This window comes from Dipodomys merriami, unplaced genomic scaffold, assembly GCF_024711535.1.
Source record: "Dipodomys merriami isolate MVZ:Mamm:240054 unplaced genomic scaffold, mDipMer1.0.p SCAF_234, whole genome shotgun sequence".
NCBI classification, from domain to species: Eukaryota; Metazoa; Chordata; class Mammalia; order Rodentia; family Heteromyidae; genus Dipodomys; species Dipodomys merriami.
Window position 1 is genome coordinate 61,676 of NW_027203760.1, and position 18,476 is coordinate 80,151.

The window sequence follows — 18,476 nt, forward strand, 5'->3', positions numbered from 1 at the left end:
GTAAACCCAGAGCCAGTGCAAAACTGGGAACTGGTGGCTCACACCTATAATCCCAGCTACTCAAGAGGCTGAGATCTGAAGAGAGTGTTTTGTAGCCAGCCCAGGTAGGAAAGTCTGTGAGACTCATATCCAGTTAACCTACAGAAAGCTAGAAGTAGAGCAGTGGCACAAGTGGTTAAGAAAAAATTTAAAAAAATTAAAGCTAAGGGACAGTGTCCAGGCCCTGAGTTCCAGCATAATTCCAGTATGCATGTGTATGTGTGGTGTGTATGTGTGTGTGTGTATGTGTGTGCGCACACACACATGCATATAGACACTTTTTTTAAAAAAAAAAGTTCATTGCAAGGATCAAGAAACAGCTTTTAGCTTAATTTAGGTTGGTCCCAAATAGAACACATACACTTGTATAGAAGGATGTTGTCCAGTCCTGGGAATGTTCATATTATTCTGTTTTATAGGGTAGAATGCTTTCTAAGTGGATTATCTAATTTGATCTCCCTAGGGGGGAAAATACATTTAGCCCCATTTCGTGGATGAGTGTCCAGACCTCAGGATTCCTACCTTCTCTGCCCTCAACGAAGCAGTGGTGTAGGGGTCACAGTCCCACACACACACCTTTTCCTGGTTTTTCATTCATCTTGTTGCTACAGAGTTGGGGGATGGGTAGATTCCAGGTTCTTTCTGAGTTTTCTCTTTTCTGAGAGTCCGGGTATAGCATCTGTGCTTTTCTCTTCTAGGGTCTACACATGTGCGATTGCAGTGACTGACCACCTGCTACCTGCTTAGTCTTAGCTGGCTAATGTAAGTTTTTGAAGGGCCAATTAATTATACAGTGTGGATACCTGGAAAATTTCAACTTTGTATTTCCTTCCAGTCTACTGGAATCTTCTCTTTCTCCTTCTACTCTTCCTTCTTTTGTACCAATCCTGTGGCTTAAACTTAGGGGCATGTTCCTTTTCTCAAGCTTTTTGGGGCAAGGCTAGTGCTCTATCACTTGAGCTCCACTTCTGGCTTTTTTTATTTAGTCATTTATTGGAGATAAAAGTCTCATAGGCTTTCTTGTTCACGCTGGTTTTGAACCTTGATCCTTAGATCTTAGCTCCTGAGTAGCTAGGATTATAGGAGCCACTGGTGCCTGGTTTTAGTATTCTCTTTATACCCAGTTGTAGTCTGTCTCTCAAGGTGCAGCTCAAATCTCATCACCCCTAGAACCTTCTTAGGGAATGAAGTTTGGGGTTCTTTGAACATCTGTAGTATGTCTGCTGTGTCCTGTTTTCTTAAGTCATGGAAATTCTGCTCTCCATGCTTCACATATGTCACCCATAGCTTCTTGCTTGTGCTGTGGAATCCTCTCTGGTGTATTTTCTTCTCCTTTTTTGGGGAACTGAGCACCACCCATGGCAAAGCTGGAGTTTACCCAAGAATGGTAAGCAACTACTTGATGATTTTTGGTTTATCTCCATGGAGTTTTGATATTCTTATTAATAACATCTTACAATATGCCCCAAAACATTATAGAATTTCTACTCCAGCACTCACCCATCTTGTGTTTGTTTTGTGGCTCTGCTACTTTCTATAAATTGATTTTTTTTTGGTCAGTCATGGGGTTTGAACTCAGGGCCTGGGTCATGACCCTGAGCTTTTTTGCTCAAGGGTAGCAATGTACCACTTTGAGTCATAGTTCCACTTCCAGGTTTCTGGTGATTCATTAAGAGGTAAGAGTCTCATGGATTTTCCTGCTCAGGGTGGCTTTGAACTGTGATCCTCAGATCTCAGTCTCCTGAGTAGCTAGGATTACAGCCATGAGCCATCAGTGGCTGGCTTTCAAATGTAATGTTGGCAAAAGATGTATCACCCCTTTAAGCCTAATTGGTAACATAGGGACCAGACAGTGCCTACCTACCTCTGGGGGCTGTTGTGAAGATAAAGGAGGGTTAGGTTAGCGCTTGGCATGCAACATGAATAAGTAATGGATTCTGGAAGATTCTGTAAGTGCTGCTGATAGTCTCCTTATCACAGCATCTGTCAGATACAATGACCTGAATTTGCTCAAATGATTTGGGGCTCTGACACACAGGATCCGTAGTTGTAAATCAAGAGAGCTTTATTAGGTACATATGTGTACATTCATATGCTTCACTTATTTATTTATATCTTGCCTTGTCCTGAAAAGGATTTAAGGCAGCTCATTAAAATGCAAAGCTTAGAGAGCACCACAAAATAAATGGGAAAAAACAAGGCAAGAAAAAAGTCAGAAAGGAGATCAGGAAAATTTATAGATGATGGTAGTGTGTAAAATATTTGCAGTGAAATATTTTACTGTTCATGGACGTGGGCTATAAGTCTTTGTTTCCAAGGAGCATAGAGTAAAACAAGGTCAGTTATTCCCCAATTTGTAGCCCACAAGGAGATCAAAACAAACTCCTAATAAACAGGGTGAGGAAGCCAGGCCTTGGTGACTCACACCTGTAATCCTCACTAATGAGGAGCCTGAGATATGAGGATCAGAGTTCAAAACTAGCCCCATCAAGAAAGTTCATGAGAGTCTTATCTCCAATGAATCACCAGAAAATCATAAAGGAAGCTGTGGGTCAACTGGAAGAGCACTAGCCTTGAGCAAAAGGAGCTCAAGGATAGCACCTGGGCCCTGAGTTCAAGCCCCATGTCTGACAAAAAAATGGTGAAGATTCCTTGTAGTGAAATGAGAAGGCATTTTCCTATGGCTCAGAAGAGAAACTATGCATTGCAATGGACAATTGTCTAGAAACCCTTTCCTTCAAGGTGAGGTGTGGAGATGCTAATCATTCCTCCTTAAACTATAGGGTGACTGGCTTTAAACCATAAAAGAACTCGTGCTATGGCCTAGGGTGTCTTGTCCTCCTCTGAGGAAATCTAGGCGCCATGATGTAAGGATGCTCAAGCAGTTCTGCAGAGAGGCCCTGGAGCTGAGTGATTGAGGCCTCCTGCCAACAGCCACATCAATGTGTGTGTGTATATGTGTGTGTGTATGTGTGTGTGTGTGTGTGTGTGTGTGTGTGTGTGTGTGTGTGTGTGTGTGTGTGTGTGTGTGTGTGTGTTGTATGGTCCTGTGCACACACACTTGGAGTGGAGTTTGAATTCAGGCCTTTAGGCTCTTGCTTAGTTTTGTCACACAAGACTGTTGCTTTACTACTTAATCCATACCACCACTTTTGGTGGTTATTTGAAGATAAGAGTCTCATGGACTGCCTAGGCTGGCTTCCATTCAGGATCCTCAGATCTTAGCCTCCTGAGGAGCTAGGATTACAACATGAGTCACCAGTGCTTGGCATACACATCTTCTCTCTTCTCCTCAATTCTCTTCTCTTTTAACTCCTTTCCCTTCTTCTTTTCCTTCTCTTCCCTTCCTTTCTATCTTCTTTTTTTTTCCTTTTCTTTATTTTCTTTTTAATTTGTGCCAGCACTCCCACTGGAAATGAGGGCCTGCACACTCACTGGAATTTATATTTCTCACAGTCGGCACTCTACCACTTGAACCACACCTCCACTTCTGGTGGTTATTTGAAGTTGGCTCACACCTATCATTCTAGCAACTCAGGAAGCTGAGATCTGAGGTTTGCAGTTCAAAGTCAGCCTGGGAAGGAAAAGCTGTGAGACTCTTATCTCCAATTAACCACCCAAAACTGGAAGTAGAGCTGTGGCCCAAACTGGTAGAGTGCTAGCCTTGAGTGAAAGAGTTCAGGGAGAGTGCCTAGGCCCTGAGTTCAAACCCCAGGACTGGTAACAACAACAACAAAAAGCCCGTCAGGATAGAAGTTTCTTTGTACAACGACTTAAAGATCATTTTTAAAAAATAAATAATGTCATCAAGAAGGTTTGCTTCTCCATTCTCTGTTCCCCTCTATTGGCATTATCAGATCTCCCGATGTGGCACAGAGGAAGTCACTGCAGTGAAGGCTTATTCTCTGCTGTTATGGCCTGTCAGTGAAAGAGAATCACTTCACAATGCTAATCCCCATTCTTGTTGCTTGGAAAATCTACATATCATATGGCAATAACTGCTGAAATTCTGACTGGCTGAGCATGGATCAGGTAACCATTCTAGAAACTGAAGTTAGGTTGGGTTGCTGGTGGCTCACACCGGTAATCCTAGCTAATCAGGACGCTGAGATCTGAAAACTGACAGGAAAGTCTGTAACAATTTTATCTCTCATTAACCAGCAAAAAGCCATATGTGGAGCTTTGGCTCAAGGTCTAGAGTATCAGCCTTAAGTGGAAAAAGCTCAGGAGAAGTGCCCCAGTCCTGAGTCAAGCCCCAGGAACAGGACACACATTCATACACACACACACACACACACACACACACACACACACACACACACACACACACACACACTCATTCACAGACACTCACCCACACACACTCATATACACACAAGTAATATAAAAAAAAACAGGATATGGTCTAGAAGGAGTAATGAATTCGTGCCCACATAAAGCACTCTTATAAAGGAACTAGCTTGAAGAATGACACAGAATCATAAAAGCAATATGTTCCTTCACTGGGTGGCTAGATATTTATGCACACACACACACACAGACACACACACACACACACACACACACACATCTGGTAGTTTAAAAAACTCTCTCTGATTCTCCATTAGTTGGGGGAAGATGACTGTATGGGGAGTGATAAGTTATGCAGATAATATTTCTATATGCCCACAGGAGCCTCTGCTCCCAAGGGCAAGTGCCTTGTGAAAGCCACGGCAGGGCCAGGAAGGGAGCAGGAAGGGAGAAGAATGAAATCTGGCAGGTGTTGCTTGCATCTGGAAGTAAGGCTGAATGAGCCAAAGATGTTCCCTCCAGGCTGTTCCTACATGACCAAAGTGGCATGGACATTGGCATTGACATTTGTGGGCAGAGTGTGGACTTGATGGAAATTTATGTTGCTCTCTGAAGCTTAGCAGCCACAGCTGCATGGAGAGAAGAATTGCTCAGTGTAGTCAGAAGGTTACAGTGCCTAGGATAGAGCTCTGAGCCACAATCAGGAGGTCTGTGCTGTGTGGGGGCGGGGGTGGGGATGAAGGATGGTAATCATCTCAGAAGGACCACTCGGAACACTGTCTGTGTATATAGGGGATGGGAAGGTGTGATTTGATGGTGTTCGGTAGCAGTTGCTTGCTTCTCAGGGGCTAGCCATGAAGAATGGAAAGAGAGAGAGAGAGAGAGAGAGAGAGAGAGAGAGAGAGAGAGAGAGAGAGAGAGAGAGAGAGAGAGAGAGAGAGAGAGAGAGAGAGAGAGAGAGAGAGAGAGAGTCAGAGACAGAGACAGAGACAGAGATAGAGACAGAGACAGAGAGACAGAGAGACAGAGAGACAGAGAGCATGGAACATGACTTTCATCAATCAGGCAGTTTCTGACCCTGCTAATAGAGACTGCAGTGACTTTACCCATGCTATTGACTATATAGGAATAGAGCTAGAAAGAGAGATAATTTGATTAGGTCGTATCATTTTGTGTGTGTGAGGCCCAATTATATGATAAGGCTTATATAAAAAGATAATATAGCAAGGCCAGGATTTGCATTCAATGTTATGACTTTGCCTGCCTGCCTGTCTTCCTGGCTGCCATTCTTTTTTTTTTTTTTTACTTTTTGTCTTTCCTTTCTCTTCCTCCCTTTCTTTCTCTTCTTTCTTTTTTCTTTCTCTTTCTCCATTTCTTTCTCCTTATTTTCCTTCCTTCTCCCTCCCTTCCTCCTTCCCTCCTTCTTTCTTCTCTCTCTGTCTTCCTTCCTTCCTTCCTTCCTTCCTTCTTTCCTTCCTTGCTTCCTTCCTTCCTTCCTTCCTACCTTCCTTCTTCCAATCTTTCTACCTTCCTACCTTTATTCCTTTCTTTCCTTTTTTTCTGTGCTAATACTGGGGCTTGAGCTCAGGGCTTCGTCTTCTTGCTTGGCTTTTTCTTTCTAAGCTAGTGCTCAACCACTTGAGTCTCACCTCCACTTCCAGCTTTTCTGCTGGTTAATTAGAGATAAATATCTCAAGGATTTGGCTGCCTAGACTGGCTCCAAACCCTGATTCTCATATTATCAGCATTCTGAATAGCTAGGATTACAGGAATAAACCACTAACCTATTTTGCTTTAGAAATAATTTGCCAGCTGGGCATAGTAATCTAACAGTTATAACTTTGAAGCCAACCCTGGCAAAGGTCCATGAGATTTTTTTTATCTCCAATTCACCACCAAATAGCCAGAATGGAACTGTTCAAGTGGTAGAACATTAGCTTGAGTGAAAAGCTAAGGGACAGCAACTAGGTGTTGAGTTCAAGCCCCAGGACCAGAACAACAACAAAAGATGAGATGAGATAATATGCATGATGTCCTCTAGCAAGGAGTCAGGAGGCTCTAGCAAGGAGGCTAAAGAGTGGAGGTCACCTGCTGATAGAGAGGCCCTGGAGACCCCTTACAAAGCCCTCAGCCTAGGAATCAGAGATGGCTCCGTGGGGACTGAGAGCCATCTTCTTCCTCATTAGATTATAGCCCACTTCAATGAACACCTTTATTCCAGTCTATCCTTCTCCCTGGCTTTGTGTGTGTGTGTATGTGTGTGTGTGTGTGTGTGTGTGTGTGTGTGTGTGTGTGTGTGTGTGTGTGTGTGTGTGTGTGTGTGTGTGTGAGAGAGAGAGACAGAGAGAGAGAGAGAGAGAGAGAGAGAGAGAGAGAGAGAGAGAGAGAGAGAGAGAGAGAGAGAGAGAGAGAGAGAGAGATAGCAGTGAAAAGTCTATTTCACAAAATGTAGGGCAAGCATGAAGAATACCTGACAGGAAGGCATTGTTCCTGCAGCCATTTCTGATCATGTAGGGCAGACATGACTAATCAGTGTCATCACTGATTCCCACCATCACATCTCTCCTTTGTACCAGGTAGGGCTTTGCAGCTCTGGTAGAATTGATTTATCTGTCCTAGCATAAGCTACAAAAGCATAACTGCAGCCTAGCTGCAGAAGCTTTAGCCTTGGAGATTTTGGAATGTCTTATCACTTCAACAACCATTTGCTCATTTAACACACATACACACACACACACACACACACACACACACACACACACACACATTAAAAAAACTGTTATCTTTAGGTAGCTGAACAAAGCCAGACCTGGGTCATTAGTTGTTCATCCTGGCTTAGGTGGCCCTGCTGCCCTGCCCAGGGTCTTGTCTCTGAGCCTGCTACTCCTGCTACTTAGTCCATTTGCAATGGTTATTAGACATCTTCATGACAGAGGATGCTGTAGCTTGGCACATAATTCACAGATAAAGATGTAAACCTGAGCTGGGGGCTGGTAGCTCAGGCCTGTAATCCTATCTATTCAGGAGACTGAGATCTGAGGATCATGATTCAAAGTCAGCCCACACAGAAAAATCCCTGTGAGAATCTTCTCTCCAATTAACTACTCAAAAACCAGAAGTGGAGCTGTGGCTCAAAGAGGTAGAGCAGTAGCCTTGAGAAAAAGAGCTCAGGGACAACTCCCAGGCCCTGAGTTCAAGTCTCACAGCCATCAAAAAAATAAAACCAAAACAACAACAACATAACAACAAAAAACAGAATCAAATCTGAAAGCATAGGTCTCAGGTTGATATTGACAGTCTTAGAATAGCGAGAACCTTCATAGTGCGTTATTAAACAAGAATTCACTCCAAAACATTAGCCAACAGTAGCCATTGGCTTACTAAATGAGACATTCAAATTGCCCTCCCTCCCTCCTTCCCTCGCCTCCTTCCTTCCTTCCTTCTTTCCTAACTTCCTTCCTTTCTCTTTCTTTTTTGGTGCCAGTTCTAGGGCTTAAACTCAGGGCCTGAGCACTGTCCCTGAGCATTTATTATTATTATTTTTTAATTTTATTTTATTTTATTTGAGAACATACTGTACAGAGGGGCTACAATTACATGGGCAGGATAATGCATACATTTCTTACCAAGCATTGCAGCCTCCTCCTTTGTTTACCCTTCACCTCCCTTCCCCGCCTCCCCCCTATTTTTAATAAATTTTTTATTGTGAAGATACCATACAGAGGGGATAAAATTACTAGAGCAAGGTAATGAGTACATTTCTTACCAAGCATTGTTGCCTCCTCCTTTGTTTCCCCATACCATCCCTGCCCTCCCATCTTCTCTCCCTGCCCACCCCTTCTCCAGCCAAAGTTGTAAAGTTCATTTTTCAACATAACATCTTGTACATCTAATTGTTGCAATGGGTCAGCCTTATACCTAATTAAACAATTTTTTTCCTTCCCCTCCTCAAATTATATCAATATCAAATACAGTGAAAACAAGGGTTATACTGTGGGGGATGGACATACAAAGCAACAAAGAAATCATCTTATAAATATGTTAGAAACAATAGCAAGAAAGAAAAACTACTTGAGTCACTATCTTGGGGTTCATTTTGCCTAACATCAACTTATCTGACCATTACTACTTCTCTCAGACATATACTAGTTATTGCAAATAAGGGAAACCATGCCTATGTTTCTTTGGGCCTGGCTTACTTCATTTCATATAATTGTTTCCAAGTCTTCCCATTTCCTAACAAAAGCGGAGATGTCATTCTTTTTAGTGGAGGCATAGAATTTCATTGTGTATATACAACATTTTCTTGATCCATTCATTTACTGAGGCGCATCTAGGTTGGTTCCATATTCATAGTTGTGCTGATAGCTTTAGTATGGTCTAGTTTGGGATCATTTGTATAAATGCACAGAAGTGTGATTGCTGGGTCATAGGGGAGCTCTATGTGGAGTCTTTTGAGGAACCTCCATACTACTTTCCAAAGTGGTTGAACAAGTTTACACTCCCACCAACAATGCAGTAGGGTACCCTTCTGTCCGCATCCCCTCCAGTTGAGCATTTCTTCATGTGTGTATTGGCCATCCTTCTTTCCTCTTCAGAGAAGTTTCTCTGTAAGTCTTTAGCCCACTGATTTATTGGGCAGTTGTTTCTTTGAGGATTTGTTGTTGGGGGATTTAATTTTTTGAGTTCCAGATATATTTTAGATATGAGACCCTTGTCAATTGTATGGCTAGTAAAGATCTTCTCCCAATCTGTGGTCTTTCTATTGATCTTGCTAGCTATGTCCTTTCCCAAACAGAAGCTCTGCAACTTCATGCAATCGCATTTGTACAACCTTTCTTTGATTTGTTGTGTTTCTGTGTCTCTATTAAGAAATTTTCTGCCTGTGCCAAGGAGACCTACGGTTTCTCCTATTCCGTCCTGTAATGTTTTCAGAGTGTCTTCTTTGACTTCGTGGTCTTTGATCCAGTTGGAGTTGATTCTGGTACAGTGTGATATAGAAGGATCTAGCTTTAGTTTTCTACTAGTTATTAACCAATTTTGCCAGCACCATTTACTGAGGAAGCTGTACTTCCATTCTATTATTTTAGCTCCCTTATCGAAGATTAGATGACTATAGGTCTGTGGGTTCATTTCTGGGTTTTCGATTCTATTCCATTGGTCCTTATGTCTGTTCTTGTGCCAGTACCAAGGTGTTTTGATTACTATGGCTTTGTAGTTGAGTTTGAAATTTGGTATTGTTATTCCTCCAGCACTGTTCTTTATTTTTATTCGGGGACTTTCTTTGTTCCACATGAATTTTTGGATTGCCTCTTCTATTTCCTTGAAGAATGAGGTTGGAATATTGATAGGTATCACATTGAATTTGTAGATAGCCTTGGGAAGTATTGCCATTTTCACAATGTTGATCCTTTCAATCCAGGCACATGGAGGTTTTCCCACTTTCTTAGTTCTGTTTTGATTTCCTTTTTCAGGTTTAAATGTTTTCATCATAGGGATCCTTCAGTTCCCTGAAGACTTTTGCTCAAGGCTGGCACTCTACCACTGGTTCGAAATAAGGGTCTCATAGATTGGTCTTGTCCTTGCTCAGGTTGGCTTTGAACCATTATTCTCAGATCTTGGCCTCCTGAAGAGCTAGGATGACAGGAACTACCAGCCAGCCCTTTCTTTCATTTTTTCTTTTGTTCTCTTTTTTTTGATGATACTAGGGTTTGAACTATTGCTGATCAGGTATGAAGTGAGGTATTAATGTTGGGCAAATGCTTGAAAGGGTTACCAATAGTTTGGTGGGCATCTTGGGAGAATTCACAGGAAAGATGTTATCTATAAGGAAGGTTTATGTATTCAGATACGTGTGTGTGCATGTGTGTGTGTGTGTGTGTGTGTGTGTGTGTGTGTGTGTGTGTGTGTGTGTGTGTGTGCGCGCATATGTGCTTGTCCTGGGGCTGGAACTTAGGGTCTGCATACTGTCCTTGATCATTTTTGCTCAAGACTAGCATTCTACCACTTTGACCCACAGCTCCACTTTTGGTTTTCTGATGGTTCATTGCAGATAAGAGTCTCACAGACTTTCCTACCTGGGTTGGCTTTGAACCATGATCCTCAGATCTCAGCCTCTTTAATAGCTAGGATTACAGGCATGAGCCTGTAATACTGGTACCTGGCACTATAAGATGTTCATGAGGTTAATAAAGGACATATGACAGATGGAACTAAAGCAGAGAATGATCTCTGAGGGGGGAAATTAGGTACCTGGTAGGTTCTCCAATTATATTTGTGGGAATGAACTGCACCCTGCCAGAATGGTAGCTCTAGATGGCCCCTTCTCCTCCTCCTGAAGCCAGACATTGAAATGGATTTGTCTCCGTGTTTACAGACTTACATTTTGCAAAGCCCAGGAAAAGTACAGCCAGTCTTTTCACATTGTGCTAACATTTGAAGGGCAGGGAAGAAATAAACTTCTCCCACGAGGCCAATAATGATGACAATCAAGATTGTGGTTGGTGAATATGTTCCGTTTGCATTGTTGCACTATAAATTATCCTGCACCAGGCTCACGTGGCACAGTCTGTCTGTCTGTTTGTCTTTCTGTCTGTCTTTCTCTGGAGGAACAAGAATAGCAATGTAGAACTGCAGAGAACCTCAGATTTAGAAGGGCACCCTCTGGGACCCAGATCCTTCTCTCACCAGAGGAGGGAAACTGAGGCTCTGGGAGCCAGCAACGTATGCCACTGACATAGAATCATGACACCCCAGTGATTGGAATGTAAATCTTCGAATTCAGTTCTTTCCTTGTAATATTTTTTTTACTTCTGCCTTGCTTCTTTCACTATATTTGTTCTGAATGTTTTGGAATTGTCTCTTTTTTATTTTTTTGGTCAGTCATGGGGCTTGGACTCTGGGCCTGGGCGATGTCCCTAAGCTCAAGGCCATTGCTCTACTACTTGAGCCACAGTGCCTCTTTTGGTTTTCTGGTGGTTCAATAGAGATAAGAGTTTCATGGACTTTCCTTCCTGGGCTGGCTTTAAACTGCAATCCTCAGATCTCAGCCTCCTGAATAGCTAGGATGACAGGCATGAGTCACCAGTGCCTGGCTGGAATTGTCTTTAAGTAATTGTATAATGGAGTTGTCATGTAACAAAGCAGTTGATGAAATCAATATGTCTTGGTCCATGTTACTCCTTTCAAAATTCTCACCCATTCCTCTCCTCCCCTCATTCATTTTCATTTTGTAGGAAATACATAGGATTCTTCACTGTTTTCTCCTCTTTTTTCTTCATTCATTTACTCATTTCTCCTTGACCCTACTCTACTCCTTTTGAGTAGCTGATTCCTGTTGTTTATTTTTATTTTGTTGAACTTTGCCTTTCTAAGGAATTACACAATATTTGAGATGACATTTGAGCTTACTGTATTTCAGTGAATGTATCTGCATATACCTGCACACCAACCAATGTATTTACTTATGAATGTATCAACTATCTAGCTTCCACTTAGAAAGGAAACACTTATCCTTTGTTTCTCTGGGTCCTTGTGATTCTTTTTTTCCTGCCTCACTCATATTTGCTCATTTTCCTTTGATGTAAAGAATGTTTAATTTAGCTTTTTTGCTCAAAGCTAGTACTGTATCACTTTGAGACACAGCTCCACTTGCAACTTTTTTGATGGTTCATTGGAGATAAGAGGCTCATGGACTTTCCTGCCCAGGGTGGACTATGAATTGCAATTTTCAGATCTCATCCTCCTGAGTAGCTAGAATTACAAGCGTGAGCCACCAGGGCATGGCCACAAGTAGAACTTTATTAGCCATGGAGCTGGTATTTACAAGACACTGGGGGTGAGGAAGACGCTAGCTAAACCAATCTAATGCAATGCTTACTGCAGGTTAGCTAGACTGGTAGGATATCACATAGACTCAGATCTCAGCCTCCTGAGTAACTAGGATTACAGGTGTGAGTCACCAGCACCTGGCTCCTTCAGGAATTTCACTGCTTTCACTACCTTTTAGCTCAGACTTTTCCTTTCTGATTCCTTGATCCTGAAATCTTCCTGCTGGTATATTTATATCATTGCTCTAACAATATTGTTCTATAATTTCCCATGTTATGGTAACATAATCAGAAATTATGATATTAACTAAAACCTGTTATTATGTTAATGATTTATTGGTCTTTTCTTCAAATGTACAGTTCTCTAAGTTCAGAGCAAGTGCCATGTAGATCAACCTCACTTGACACAGGCTCTGCCACATAATAGGAGATCAATAAATACATGCTGGATGAGTATCTTGCCCATGTAATTGTAACCCCTCTGTACAGTATGTTCACAAAAAGTAAAAATTAAAAAAAAAAGAAATGCAGGCATTGGCCTTGGTGTTGGATGACCTACAATTGCTCCTTTCTGACTCAGTTTACCTCACTAAAGATCAGACTCCCCGTCCTTCCTGCCTCACAGATCTTGCTGTGAGGATCAAAACTGTTTCTATCATGAACGTTTGAGAACTTTCAAAAAAAAGCTCAGTGTGAGTGCTCAAGGTGAGGAATTCTTATCTTGTTCCTGTGCTTACTTGGGCTGCCTGAGGGACTGCAATATTTCCTGATTCCTTGTCAGACTTCAGAGAAAGGGTCCCCCCCTCAAGCCCATCACCCCCACCTTGAAGAAACCAATTCAAGTTTGTTCCAGAGAAGTGTTGAGAAGGATCATTATGATGCTCTTCCTCCTCCTCCTCTCCCTCCCTGCCTGTCCTACTTTGGCAGGATTGTGTCACAATATCACCAGAGGATTGTGTCACAATATCACCAGCTCTGTCACAACTATCTGCTTTAATATCCACCACACTTTTAAGACCTTTTTAGCTCTCTAATTTCTTCTTCATCTCTTCCTGTCTTGGTTTATTGGGATAATATAAAGGTGAATTGCTGATAAAATTGTAGATTTGGTTAGAATTCTTAGGTCACTTCATTTATTAAATAATCATCAGTGAACACATAGTAATGCTGGGAAGAGAGGAAAGAAGACTAGTTTATATTATTTTAGGGATGGGCGTCTGCAAAGTGAACAAGTGCTCCCATGGGCCACAGCCTTAACAGTTTTGCTGTTACTTATTCTCTTGTAAACTATAATCAAATACATATTAGTAATTACATTAATATATAACAATGTAATATATAATATAGAATAATTACATTTATAAGAGATTATATTTATTTGATTATATTTGTTGTAGAATCCATTGCTGCATATTGTAGAAACAGTAAAGAAGGGCTGGCTAGAGCATCAACATGCTGAAGGCAATAGAAAGCAATATCAAGTACTTGCTACAGCAACATATACTGTATACTAAGATTGAAATGATGCAGAGATTAGCATGTCTCCTGTATAAGGATGACAAACAAATTGCTGAAGCATTACATATTTTAAAATATTCCAAATGTATGGCTATATGGCAAGAAAAGGAATAATCAAATATGTAGAGCCAAACTCTCAATTTCTAGAAGTCTGGGACCACTTAGAATATAAAGAAATGCCTATATATACTTTAATATCTCCTAAGAGATTATTGTTTGTCTCCTTAGTCCATATGTAAGGAACTCATTTAGTATGCAGAGCAGTTTTGTAGTTGAAGGAGATATTGTGATATTTAACAGAGCCTGAAGTAAACCTACTGAGGTGTAAAGGTAAGGAGAAGTGATACTATGTCTTAGGATAATAAAGATTTGTTATTGTTTCTGTATTGGTGGAGGTGACAATGGATGGGGTGGGAAAATTGGGTTTGAGGTCAGAGTGGAGGCAGCGATTTCTTTCCAGGAGACGGCAGTTGAACACCTGGCTGATGGTGGGGGTGATAAAGGCATAGGCTGAAAAAAATGAGCCACAGGAATATTGATGACTGTGGGAGCACTGAGGAAAAGGAGAAGCTGGAAATAACTTTTAGGTCTATACTTTAGAGCAGTGAGTCTTCCTTTGCCACATGAGTTTCAGGCATACAGAAAAGGAAAGAAATTACCATAGTATCAAATATGTTCTACAAAGATAAAAATAACAGTTAACATCAAACTACAGCAGCATTCATCATGTTCACAAATCCATTTTGTCTTCCTAGGTACCGAACTATATTTTCAGTCCTTTCTTGGAGCAAGGTAAAATAATATGGTTAATTTCTAGACAAAGGCACATAGGTGTAAATGGTATATGCTATTTCCAGCTCAATCCATAAAATCCTCTTCTTTTATTCCCCAGCATCTGTTCTGTGGCAAAGTTGGAAACTACATATTCCAAATGTTAAACTGCAATATGGAAGAATCTTGTCTCTGTAAGTCAACATTTAGATGAATGAGAGCTTTCCTGAATAGCTATGTAACCAACTGAACTATGACTTAAAGTACAAATTAATCTTTATTATTTTAACCATGATGAATATAGTGTGTGTTTAACCAGAATAGCCAGTGACACAAATACTTTGTATTAAGCAATTTTATGTTTAATGTAGCATCTGTTTAATGGATGGGCTAGCCCTAAAATCAAACTTCATTTACACTCTGCTTGGAATAACCCGTGATATCACGGGTTATTGTTCCAATAGAATTTTAGAATATTTTCCTGTTTACTCTCTTATTTTGCCATCTTAGTTGGTAAATTCTGGTGGTTAGATTTTAAACTAGAAAACTTCATGGTGTATTTTGTCTATTACTTTCTTATTTGAAAAAATCCTTTAACAGGTAAAAGAGGCTTGAAGTATAGAACTTATTTCACAATATCTTGTCTGATATACTACTGAGTGTGTTAACAAATACAGTTTAGAGCCTCTCTTATTTTTTCTTTATTTGACAGCCAGTAAATTTTCTGGTACTGTTACATCTATGACTTCATAAATTGGAAATGTGGTAAGAAAGAGAAAAACATTATGACTTAGGAACTCATTCTGCAACAAGACTTTCACCCAAGGTTTCATTGCAATTATGGTCTATATGTAGAATCTGTCTTTATGGTTTAATGTTGAAATCTGAAGTGAAAGAATTAACTATGAATGGACTTTTGAAACCTCATTATTTTCATTGTAGATTGAGTAATAACAGGCAACATTCTGATTATAGAAACTAGGTAGAAGTTATGTCTATAAACTAGATTGCTAACCTTAGTTTATGTCACTTTGTGTTTCCATTGAATGAAATTTTGGTGTGCTGGAAAGTGGCAGCTAAGATACAGCTTAAACATTTTTCCAATATGAATCTGTATTACATTTGTGATTTTTGTGCTAGTGGATATTGAAACTGGTATCTTAAGCATGCTAGATAAGCATTGACATTAAGCTATATCTCTAATCCTTTATTTATATATAGATATATAGATATATGAACATTTAAAACAGAAGCAACGCAGAAGAGTATAAAAGTGAAGTGCATCTCAAAACCTACCAAGAAAGAATTGTTAAAATTCTGAAGCAGATTTTTATGCCTTCTTTATTTCCATACACAAAATAGTCCTCAGACATAGATACAAACACACATATAAATGGAATCAAAATACAGATTTTTGTAATTTACAATTTTACTCACAAGCCTGAAATGTGATTGTCTCATGTAAGTAAATGAGAATCACTTTAAAATCTCTATGAAATAATCTTTTATAGAAAATACTATAATATAACTAGTGTGGAACACTGAGGTTTCTAGTTTTCACCATTGTGAGAAATACTGCCATTAACTAATTTGTATATGTTTGAGTTTTTGTGAGTAGTGTAAATTACTATGGTGAATTTGCTTGGAGGGAGGCAAACACATTTAATATTTCTAAATTTAATAGTATTTGAAAGAGTGTACCTATTATGGTCAATGAATAGGAAAGGCAGTAGAGAGGATAGTGCCTACCATTATAGAAACTGAAATGAAGAAGTTCATGATCCTCTTTCATGATAAGTGAAAATTACCTGAAATAAGTGATTGAATTTGTGCTGTTTCTAAAAGCTATTCTGACTACTGAAATCTAATGTCAGACAAGATTTCCTTATACACAGGAAATGAAACTAATATGTAAATGTAGTGTAGATAGAAAGACAAGAAAAATTTTTGTTGGAGTAGGATAACTGCATAACTTGTTTACATTCAGTCCTCTTCTCTTATTCTGAGATGATCTTGTGGAATCTGAGATTACACCTGAGGTACTATTAGGATTTGTGAGGTTCTCCGTGAGTTCCTCACATATTGTATCTGATTGACTCATTGTTGTTTTATTTCCATGTGAAGAAGCTAGTAGCCTTTACTTTTTCATTTCCTTCTCTTCTTTCTTCTGCCTGTGTTAGCTGAAAAATACTCTGAAATGTTGACTCAGAATTTGGAGGAGAGTTAATATTGAGAAACTAGGTTGGAGAGTCTTTATTATAGCAGCATTGGTAACAAGAAAAACAAATTAGAGAACTAAGGGATCATCACTGGTTTGTCTTTTGCTTTCTGAAGGTTTGATGCGTAACACCTCTGCATTGGGTAATGTGATTTTTAGATCCAGGCTCTCTCTTTTGTGGCTTCCATGGTTGTATTCTAAAATGCCTCAGCTCAGAAGATAGACACATTTTCTATTGCTTATAATTTGTTCTGCATTCAGTCCATGTTCACATGATATCAGCCTTATTACATGGAAACAGAAAAACTGAGTCAACACAAAGATAGTAAGTACAACTGTATGTAGAAATAAGGCCTGGAGTCCTTTCACATCTCTATGGCTAACTGGTGTGTGAACTTGACAAGATTGTCAATGATTTAGTACCTTAGCTTTCATGTTTATAAAATAAAGATAAGAATATGTCTTTTTACAAAAGATTATTTCATAGTTTTAAAAAGTGATTCTTATTTCCTGACCTAAAACAGCTGCATTTCAGGTTGTTGAATAATTGACTATATGTAAAGGCGCATAGTATATTCTTTTTTTGGGGGGGGGACAGGGGATCTGATCATGAGGCCTGACCTCTGCGCCTGGGTGCTATCCCTCAGTTCTTCAGCTCAAGGCTAGCACTCTACCACTTGTGCCAAAGCACCTCTTCTGGCTTTTTTTCTTTTTGCTTATGTGGTGCTGAGGAATCGAACCCAGGGCCTCATGCAAGGCGAGCGCTATACCATTGAGCCACCATCCCAGCCCCCATAGCATATTGTTAAGAAGTGAACCCAGGTGCTAGTGGCTCACATGTATAAGCTTAGCTACTCAAGTGGTTCAGTCTAAGAATTGCGGGGTTTGGAATAGAAAAAACAGTGAGATTCTTACCTTCAACTAATCAGAAAAATGTTGGAAGTGAAGGTATGGTCAACTGAGACCTTCAGAATTCCAAGCCATGAGTTGAAGCTCAGTTCTAGCACAGGAAAAAAAAAAAGAGATAGCTACTAGTATTAGTGGTAGTTGCACTGGGAATAGAATCATCAGTCAAGCCTATTGACATAAAAATACAGAGAATAACTTTAATTGGTACAAAGAATATGTATAGGAATTTGAGAGAATCAGTTTATTTCAATAAAGTTGAAAATGTAACACTTCATGAAGAAAAATGCATTTGAGTAGGGTCCTAAAAATGTGCTCCTTTCTCACTAAATCTGTGAAGAAAAATGTAATTTGCAGAACAGGGTACCAGAGGGAACAAGGCTATTGCTAGAGAAATTTGGTGAATTTTGACCTGAAATGCAGTGCCAATTAAGACAAATAGCAAGCTGATAAAAATTACAAATGAGGGCTAGGCAGGGACTGGCTAAGTATTGAGTGCTTGTTTAACAATTACAAGAGGTTAATCCCAGCATCACTCACACAAAAATTACAATTGAGCAGTGTATGATTTATAAATAAATGACTGTGGTCCTTGTTTTGCAATATGGGGAATGTGCTGTTCACATGGGAGAGAATCTTGCCCAGGCCAGTGAGGAGCTGTTCAAAATTTGAACTCCCCTATCCTGAACAGGGAAGTGAAGAAGCTTTGAAGGGGGAGTTTATACTTTTCTGACACTTGTAAGTACATGGATAGATTTATTTCTACTTCCTCTAAGGGAGAACTTCTCTTAGCTCATTTTTCAGGACATAAGGAGTTAGAAATTATCCTGCTTATGGAACCAGACTTATTCTCACTTTTTATTTATTTCATAGCCCAGTTTCTGACATTTGTATTTGCTTTTTAT

General features: G+C 40.0%; 1 long non-coding RNA gene and 1 pseudogene across 1 annotated transcript; both read left to right on the forward strand.

Moving 5' to 3' along the window:
• Positions 1-737: 737 nt before the first annotated feature.
• Positions 738-14,643, forward strand: LOC138835378 (uncharacterized). Its single transcript, XR_011374572.1, has 3 exons — positions 738-801; positions 14,432-14,468; positions 14,569-14,643. It is a non-coding gene; the product is annotated as an uncharacterized lncRNA (long non-coding RNA).
• LOC138835386 (U6 spliceosomal RNA) lies at positions 13,651-13,748 on the forward strand (annotated as a pseudogene).
• Positions 14,644-18,476: the final 3,833 nt, after the last annotated feature.